General features: G+C 30.0%; 1 pseudogene; it reads right to left on the bottom strand.

The window, feature by feature from the left end:
- Positions 1-3,087: 3,087 nt before the first annotated feature.
- LOC120257324 lies at positions 3,088-7,713 on the bottom strand (annotated as a pseudogene).
- Between the last annotated feature and the right edge of the window lie 711 nt (positions 7,714-8,424).

Raw genomic sequence — 8,424 nt, 5'->3', positions numbered from 1 at the left:
CCTTATAAAAATCATGTTTCTTTGTATAACTTAAAAAAAAAATTATTTATTAATATGTTTTTATAATTAAAAATTTAAATTATCAATTTTATTAAAAATATAAATTGAATATAGAACTGTGATATAACACTTACACTTTTGATGATATAGATTTGTTTATTACTTTATAAACATGTTGTGATTATAAGAAAATATAGTAAAAGTGAATGAGAAAAATAAGAGGTGGAAGAGAAAGGGGATACATGCTTTCCCTTGTGTTTGTGTTTATGATAAATTATTAGAAAAGAGGCATAAATATTGAATTTAAATATCCAAAACAGCCTTCGTACTACTTTCAAAAATTCAAAAATTGTGATGGGAAAAAAATTAATAGATTAATATCATTTTTTTAGGATATGATTTTAGATTCAATTAATAAAATTTTTTCATTTCTATATAAGAATAAAATTATATATATATATATATATATATATATATATATATATATATATATATATATATATATATATATATATATATAATGTCTCATGTATGGAACTCTCTTTTCTTCTAAACCGTAAACTCTCCCGGCCCATTAACCAGGGCCTTGCCCATCAGGGGATGGCATGCGGGCAGGCCCATTTAAGTTTTAGATTTTATTTAATTTAAATAAAATTTAAGAAAATTTTCAAATATTCTAAAAAAAACTTAGGAATAATAAATAAATTAATTAATTAATTTTGAAAACATTTAAATTTTTTTTCCTTAAATAACCATGCAACCAAAAAGGTAAAACTAAAATTAATGTCTCTTTTATAAGTCCTAAATAATCATAATTTTAATAGAAAAAAAATTAAAACTTTAAATATAGCCGATTAGGTTGTTTCGTGCCAACCCACCAACAACACAGTATAATTGACATTTTGGCAGTCAATCATAATATTCAAATAAGGACGATAAGTATTTAAATTAGTCTAATCACACTCATTAAATTGTTGCCTTAAAAGGCACTTTTCAATTGATGAGGGAGACTTTGTCTTATAACCAACGATAACGTTCCAATAAAGTTTTGGCCATTTTGATACTTTTTCTCGAAGTAAATACCATTAAACTTCCAAATTTTTTTTTGAATTAATAAATATTATGAAAGGATTTTATTATTAATATTATATTAATATTATTATTTCAAACTCTAATCTATCCAAAATACCCATCTAATTATTCTAATATTAATAGCTTTTACGTTTTAATTTTTTTTTTTCAACTTGAACTTACCTTTGAAAAAAAAAAATTATCACAACCACCCCATAGTTATTTTATTCACCAAATGATTTTGAAGCTATCTTGTTAAATGCCCAATTAATATTTAGGGGAGGTGTTCTAAAATTCTAGTAGGCTGGATTAATTATGTCATGGCAGTATCTCAGCGGTATGGTTCAGTTGATATCTTGATCCTCAACTTTAATAATCATGTAAGAGTGATAAGTTTTACATGTATTATTGTATCTATAAGTTAAGCTAATCATAATAATTTAATTTTTGTCTTACAAATTAGTTTTCAATTGGGGCTAGTCATTGGTTTGTAAGTTGTAAGGTACCCAACTCTAATTTTTTTATTAAAATTTTGATCGTTCCAACATTTTTTTTTTCGGATGTGAGTACTATTAAACTTTATGAAAACTTTCAAATTAATTAATATTATGACTAAGGACATTGCATAACGCAGTGGTTCTCATTCTTACAATGAATAGACAAGCGCACAAGGAAAAATTAAAAAAAAAGTATATGAGCCATACACAACAAACCCATTATTTAAATCATTTATCATGTGGGGAAGAAATTTGACATCTTGTATGGGACTTCTGTATTTGACCGTTTGTTGTACATTAATAAAATTTATTTAATTGCCATGTGACATTCAAGCACATTGATTTTGCATTTTCATTTTTCTTAAATATTTCATAGTAATATTAAAAGATATGTTTCTATTGGCCAGTGATGCTCGTTGTTTTCCACCATCATATATATTTTTATTACTTATCCATATGATTGTTTTTAACTTATAAAATTTTATTTGCATGCTATTTTTGATATATGAACAATTTAAAATGTAAAAAATATAAATGAACATTAAAATAAAGCATATGAAATGACTTTTGATGATTTTTTTAATAAAATTGACAAGTGACAAAGCAAATGACGAAATGGAGTGCGAAGATCGTCGAGTTATGGTGATTTGATTGATCTCTTACAGATAACCCCCTCTTTAACTCTGGAGGGAAGAATGAGAGGTATTTTTCATATAAAATTAACTTCAATAAGAGATCTAGAAAGTGAATTGTAATTAGAAATACATGAGAAAAGAGGAATGATACATGAAAATAAAAACACAAATCTGAAAATCACACCAAAGAAAAATTTATACATACATTTCTCCAAAGCTTACTTAACTGCTTTTTTTATTGATTGATAAAGAAATAAAACCCAACTAAAATATTAAAAAACAAAGATTTCAAAGCAGATAATGCACATACATACCAGGTCTTAATTATAAAGCTTTATTTTTGTTTGAATTGAGCTACGACACTGGGGCCAGGAGCTAAGGCATTTCCACATTCAAAGCATGTCCGAAAAATCATTACATAGTTAGAAAAGAAAAATAAAGTAAATCCAAAAGTTAAATTAATTTATACTTGAATAATTACTTGCCTTAATTGAAATGATAATTAGAAAATTACATATTTATTTTCTATAGAAAAATTAGGCATAAAATAATCACTGAAAATATGAAGAGTACAGTGACCACATCCAAACGCCTATGTTTTTCGGCTTTGTTAGAGCAAACCCGGACAAACCTAATTAATATTGATATATTAATAATAGTAGTCCCGCATGATCTATAATAATATCAAAAAGAAATTAAAAATTTTACAGACATACATTATAATCATCTTGTGCAACATTTGTTGGAGGAGAGTAGCCCTTTTTGAGATGTTGAGACTGAAATTCCTACTAAACAATACAACATACATAGCAATGATTCAAGTGAATAATAATTAAATTAATAAAAAGCTGGAAAACATAATACAATAGCATGATAACGAATTATCACCCTAGGATGCCAAGCTCAATTGTTGCTTTTATATTGTAATGAGTATTTCATTAAATACTGCAAGTGCAAATTCAGTCTCTCTTCGGTTTTGAGACATATTTTTTGTCATAATTTCTGTAAAATTTACAAACTAAAGAATACAAAAATAATTAGATAAAAAAATAAATGAATGAATGTCAAAGTTATTTGATTATATTACCTGAAAATTATCAAATAACCTGTTTGGTATATTATCATCAAATTCCTCCATCATGTCCCATGGGCCATCACCAACTCCAACCAAAACAATTGACAATGGGAATTCGCTGCAATAATTTTTAAAATTATTCAACACGTGTATTGATTATAACTATGTAATATAGTTACTTGATCTTACCTAGCTTTTTACAATTGCATCAATAGTCTTACATTCTTTGAGAACTTAATTGTCCATGTGCCGTGTTATACTTCTGGTAACCTATCCAAATTGTAAAACTATCAAATATATGTATATATATATATGGAGAAAGAAATTCATAGACATTTAAAGAACATGATGAATTCTTCTATGTTCAGAAAATCATAATTAATTTGACTAATGTTGAAACTTTTTGTACTCTTCCACTAATTATGCATCATTTATTCATGTATCACGTAGAAAATTATAGCATATTATCATTAAAATTTAACAGTGCATATATATACTCTGTCCTCGAGCAATAATCACTAAACATGGTATTGTCCTCCCACTCTCCGCCACAATATTCATTCTTTGTCTCAATTATAGGAGCAAAGGATGTTGGCCTAAATATTACCCAAAAACAAAAATATAAAAATAAAATAAAAATAAAAATACATATTTTTTATGAATATATCTCGTGACTCTTAAAATGAAAATTAATATAATAATAAAGGAAAGTACGACAATTGTAAATGTGGAAGAAATTTCACCGATAGCGTGATAAAGCCTCACGGAAAATCCATGACATGGCCTCAAGTCGATTAAGAGTGAAGACACTTTTTGATCATGTGTAGTTCTTAATGCAAAAATAAAATAAAAATAATAATACAATGATTTTAACATTCTTAAGAGTGCATAATAATTTGTATTAATATTTATATTTTCAAGAAGTCTTTTACAGTAATTCTTAAAAACACTAAATTGCTATCTTTTTAAGACACAACTTTTCTAATAAAATAAATATTACAGTTATTAATGTTTTGCAATCTGTTTTATTTTCAATGAGCCAGTTGTTTATCTATATCTCATTTGACCTAATTTTAAATTTCTTGAAAATCATCATAACTCTTACATTACTGAAATGACGCATAATTATTACCCATCACCGAAACCAAAACATGGTATTAAATCATCATCATCGAAAGGAGATAAAAGTCCGGCCGATGATTGAAATGGACCTATTCGTAAGGATTATAAGAGCACCAATGTGATGCAAGCTTTGATTATTGAAAGAGTGTTTACCTGCATTCAAATTTAGATAAGTTAATTATTTAACTGTCTATTTAATTTATTTTTAAGTCATGAAGAACAAAAGAAACCTTTATTAGTGTATGTATGTAATATGTATAACTAACGTACCACTCCATTCATTGCTCTTTGTGAAATCTATACCGACAATGAGATTTGAAGATTCAAGACCAGCTTATCGAGAGCCTCAGTAACCTGTTCATTATAACGAGAATTTTACGTCAGGAGCAAAGCTTCATGCAATACTACTATAAAGTATATAGTCGGTCTTTTTATTATAATTCAGTGTTGAACGGTTATTTCAAGTATATTATTTGCTTTTATTTCCAATGATTTGGTAACTTTCAATCTGCAAAATTAAAGCTTTTGAGTGAAGACCATTGAAAATACTAAAACAATCTAAATGCTTTTCCTACTTGCATTTTATATGTTACTATGTCTGCTATTTTAGTTACCCAGGTTTTGAAAGTTATGGTTTGGTCGTATATTTTTAGTATAACTGTTACAGTTTGATCACAGCGTACATGAGATTAATGGGGAGTCCACGTGCATGGCATACATACTGTATAGCCGCGTATTTTCTTTGAGCTATTAACATCTAAGGTGACATATGTCGAAAGCATGTTGCCCGATTAACTTGATATGTTTGGGTGATACAAATGAAGTAAAATTAAAATAAAGATCAGAAATCGTAGCTTTTTGAAAGATGGGTGACGAAAATAGAAAAGATGAGAAAGGTAGGGACCATTAAAGTTTACCGAAAATATCCTTAAGTTTCCCAACTTTCTTTTCTTGGCAGCTCACTTATACGTACGGGGGTGTACAATGTGATAGTTTGAGGAATTAATATTCGTCCAACAAAGCGGATCCTCGGCAAAGGCCGAGGTTTGGACTATCACTGAGCTTGCACCCGTAACCTGACGAGTCCATGCATTATTTTAATTTACATAGTGCTTGAAGCTTCGAAAAGAGATCCTTTGGGCATCTCGTCAATAATACCAGAAATTTCGTAGGCTATGGCTTTTGGTAGATCCAACTTTTTACGATATATATATTACATTTTCTATTTAATTTTACTATACTGATGAGCATGATGTAAAATTTTCTCCAACAACCACAAATCACTTTAAAATTACCAAAGACAGAATAGACAAATGAGAGGCATCCGTCGAGTTATGGTGGCTTAAGTACTTATTTAAAAATTTCTTATATGGAGATGAAGCACACATGGGAAAATGAAAGTCTTAGGTGTCGTCAAATGATATATAAGGGGCAACAGCCTACATGTAATGATAAATCATATAGCATACCATCACAGATGGATGAAAAATATGTCTCACTCTTACAAAATAAAACATTAGAACCTAGTATACACGTAAATAAATAATACTCTACAATATCAAATTTTCATAAATAGTGAAACTAAATAATTATACTTCTACAAGACTACGGGCTCATGCTTTATAATATTGAATTTTTAATAAAGCAGTGAATGAATAATACTTCCATGTACTACAGCGGCAACGTTTTTAACCCACAGCTGCCCATTTACTTTTAGAGTGCGCTGTATACACACATATATACCTGTTCCAGGCACTCAAAGTTATCGGTTATCTTTGAATACCATCTTTCGGACTTGCGGCCCTCTCCACCAATCGAATTAGTTCTCGACAATGACGAAGAGGATGATCACATCTCTCGATAGCATAGCAAGCAGCAGCCTCTCTAGAGCTGTTCCCACCATCTGCTCGAGGCTACAAACTTAAACAGAATATCAAATCCAAAACGCACAATTGCAGCCTGTTTTATAGTCATTCAAGCTTCAAAAAGTATGCAACTTCTCAGAAACTAAATCTCTCATGAGTTTTAATTTCTGGTTAACGTGTTGCTCAACTCTTAATGAAACTTAGCGACCTGACAACACTTTTACAAAAGAAACTAATAATTAATAATAATAATAATAATAATAATAATAATAATGGATGATGAACATTAGGTGTTAAACGTAGAATTGAAAACTTTTCATTTTATTAATATCTTGCTTATTTTGGCCGTCAATATTGTAAATTGTATAAGAACTTCTCAATTCGGCGAATAGAGTCCCCATGTATATATTCACATGTTGAAAAACTGTCGGGACATTAATGGCATATTCATGTGATATGATGTGTAAAGGATCATGTTTAAATTTAAATGATCAAGAATTCCTATGGATATTATTTATTATTAGAGGACTTTGATCATGCTAAGTAAGTCTATATTATAAATTTCTAAATTTACGAGGATATTTCTTTTGAACAACTTTGCATTGACGCATTTGATTTGGTCTCCCAATATCCTCATATATAATAAATAATTTTACCAATTAATTTTGTGGATTTAGTATACATATTATAATGTTGTTAATTATCGAGAGGAGGAATAAATCAGCCCATATTTAATCTAGTGATATTAGTCAAGGGTGAGCTGAATTCAAATTCTAACCCAGCTCACGAAGATAGATGTCACAATTGTAAATATGAAATGTGGCAGGGATGCATAAACACCAATAATAAAGTTTATATTACTTATAATTAAAGCATACTTTAAGAATAAAATCTATTTATTATCTCTTAAAATATAAAAATCATAATTAGAATTGACTAAATTCATACATATTCGGGGAAGAAGATAACAAGTAAGAGGTTTTAAGCCATGCAAATGGTTGTCAAAATGAATGCATATTAAACATATAGAATAAATAAAGAATAAAAAAATTATAATAAATTTATTATTTCATACTTCTAGTAATTTTTGCATCGATCTAATCACGTGTACACATTAACTGGTTTTGGCGTATTGATGCAAAGTCAAAAAGGATGTTTGACTTGCAATTTTTTAATTATTTTTATTTGCTTTTATTTTAATAAGTAGTGCATTAATGAAAAGTAAAAAAATAAAAGGGATAATACAAAGATAAGTGAATGGTTTTTGTTGTGAAAAACTAAAACAAGAGATATATGGTGGGGATAAAGTGGAGGGACAAACGAAGAATAATAAGTATAATATATTTAAATAATTAAATTATAATATAATAGGTTGTTCATGCGATCAAGACTACTCCTTTTGCGTCATCAAGGCTTACGATTGGATAGACCTTGACTTGCTTTGACATGAACCATTGATAATAATATTGTTGACTGGTCAACCAGGGGCTAGAAGCCTCTTTGGATAAACAGTGAAAGATCTTAACAACTTCAATCTTGAGCCCAAAGCTAGGTAGTTAGAATCGGGTTAGACGGCCAGGTCCAGCGAGTTGAACGGACTAGGGAATTAGGCCGAGTTCAATTGAGGCCTATAAAACCGCTATTGAACCGGATGAACGGCCGTTCAACCTTGAGATCGGATGAGCCGGGACCGGTTCATCCGGTTTCATCGATGAATTAAAAACAAACAAACCGATGGGCCATGGCCGTAGTGATAATCTAATATGATAAATTGATAATATTATAATAATCATGATATGTGGCCCATATGGGTTCCTTGAGTCAACTCAGTCCAGATCATTTGCTTCATTTCATTTCACCAATTCACCCGTTCCATTCCATGGCCGTGAGCTAGCCAGCTAGGTCTCTCGTCTCCGTCCATACTCTTCAGTCTCCGACTCTCCACCAGATCCCACTCTCGTCAAGCATTGCCTCTCAAGCATCGCCCGTAAGCAGTGGCACCATCGGTCAAGCACCGAATCTCTCTCGCCGATCAAGCACTGGATCTTTCCACCAATCAAGCACCGGATCTCCCTCACGTCAAGCATCGGCACCCCATCATCTCTCCCGTCAACCACCAGCACCATCCATCCTCCTGTGAGAACTGAGAAGTATCTATT

This window comes from Dioscorea cayenensis, unplaced genomic scaffold (genome assembly GCF_009730915.1).
Source record: "Dioscorea cayenensis subsp. rotundata cultivar TDr96_F1 unplaced genomic scaffold, TDr96_F1_v2_PseudoChromosome.rev07_lg8_w22 25.fasta BLBR01002015.1, whole genome shotgun sequence".
Lineage (NCBI taxonomy): Eukaryota > Viridiplantae > Streptophyta > Magnoliopsida > Dioscoreales > Dioscoreaceae > Dioscorea > Dioscorea cayenensis.
Note: the sequence above shows the minus strand (reverse complement) of the source record. Positions and strands in the feature narration are given on the sequence as shown.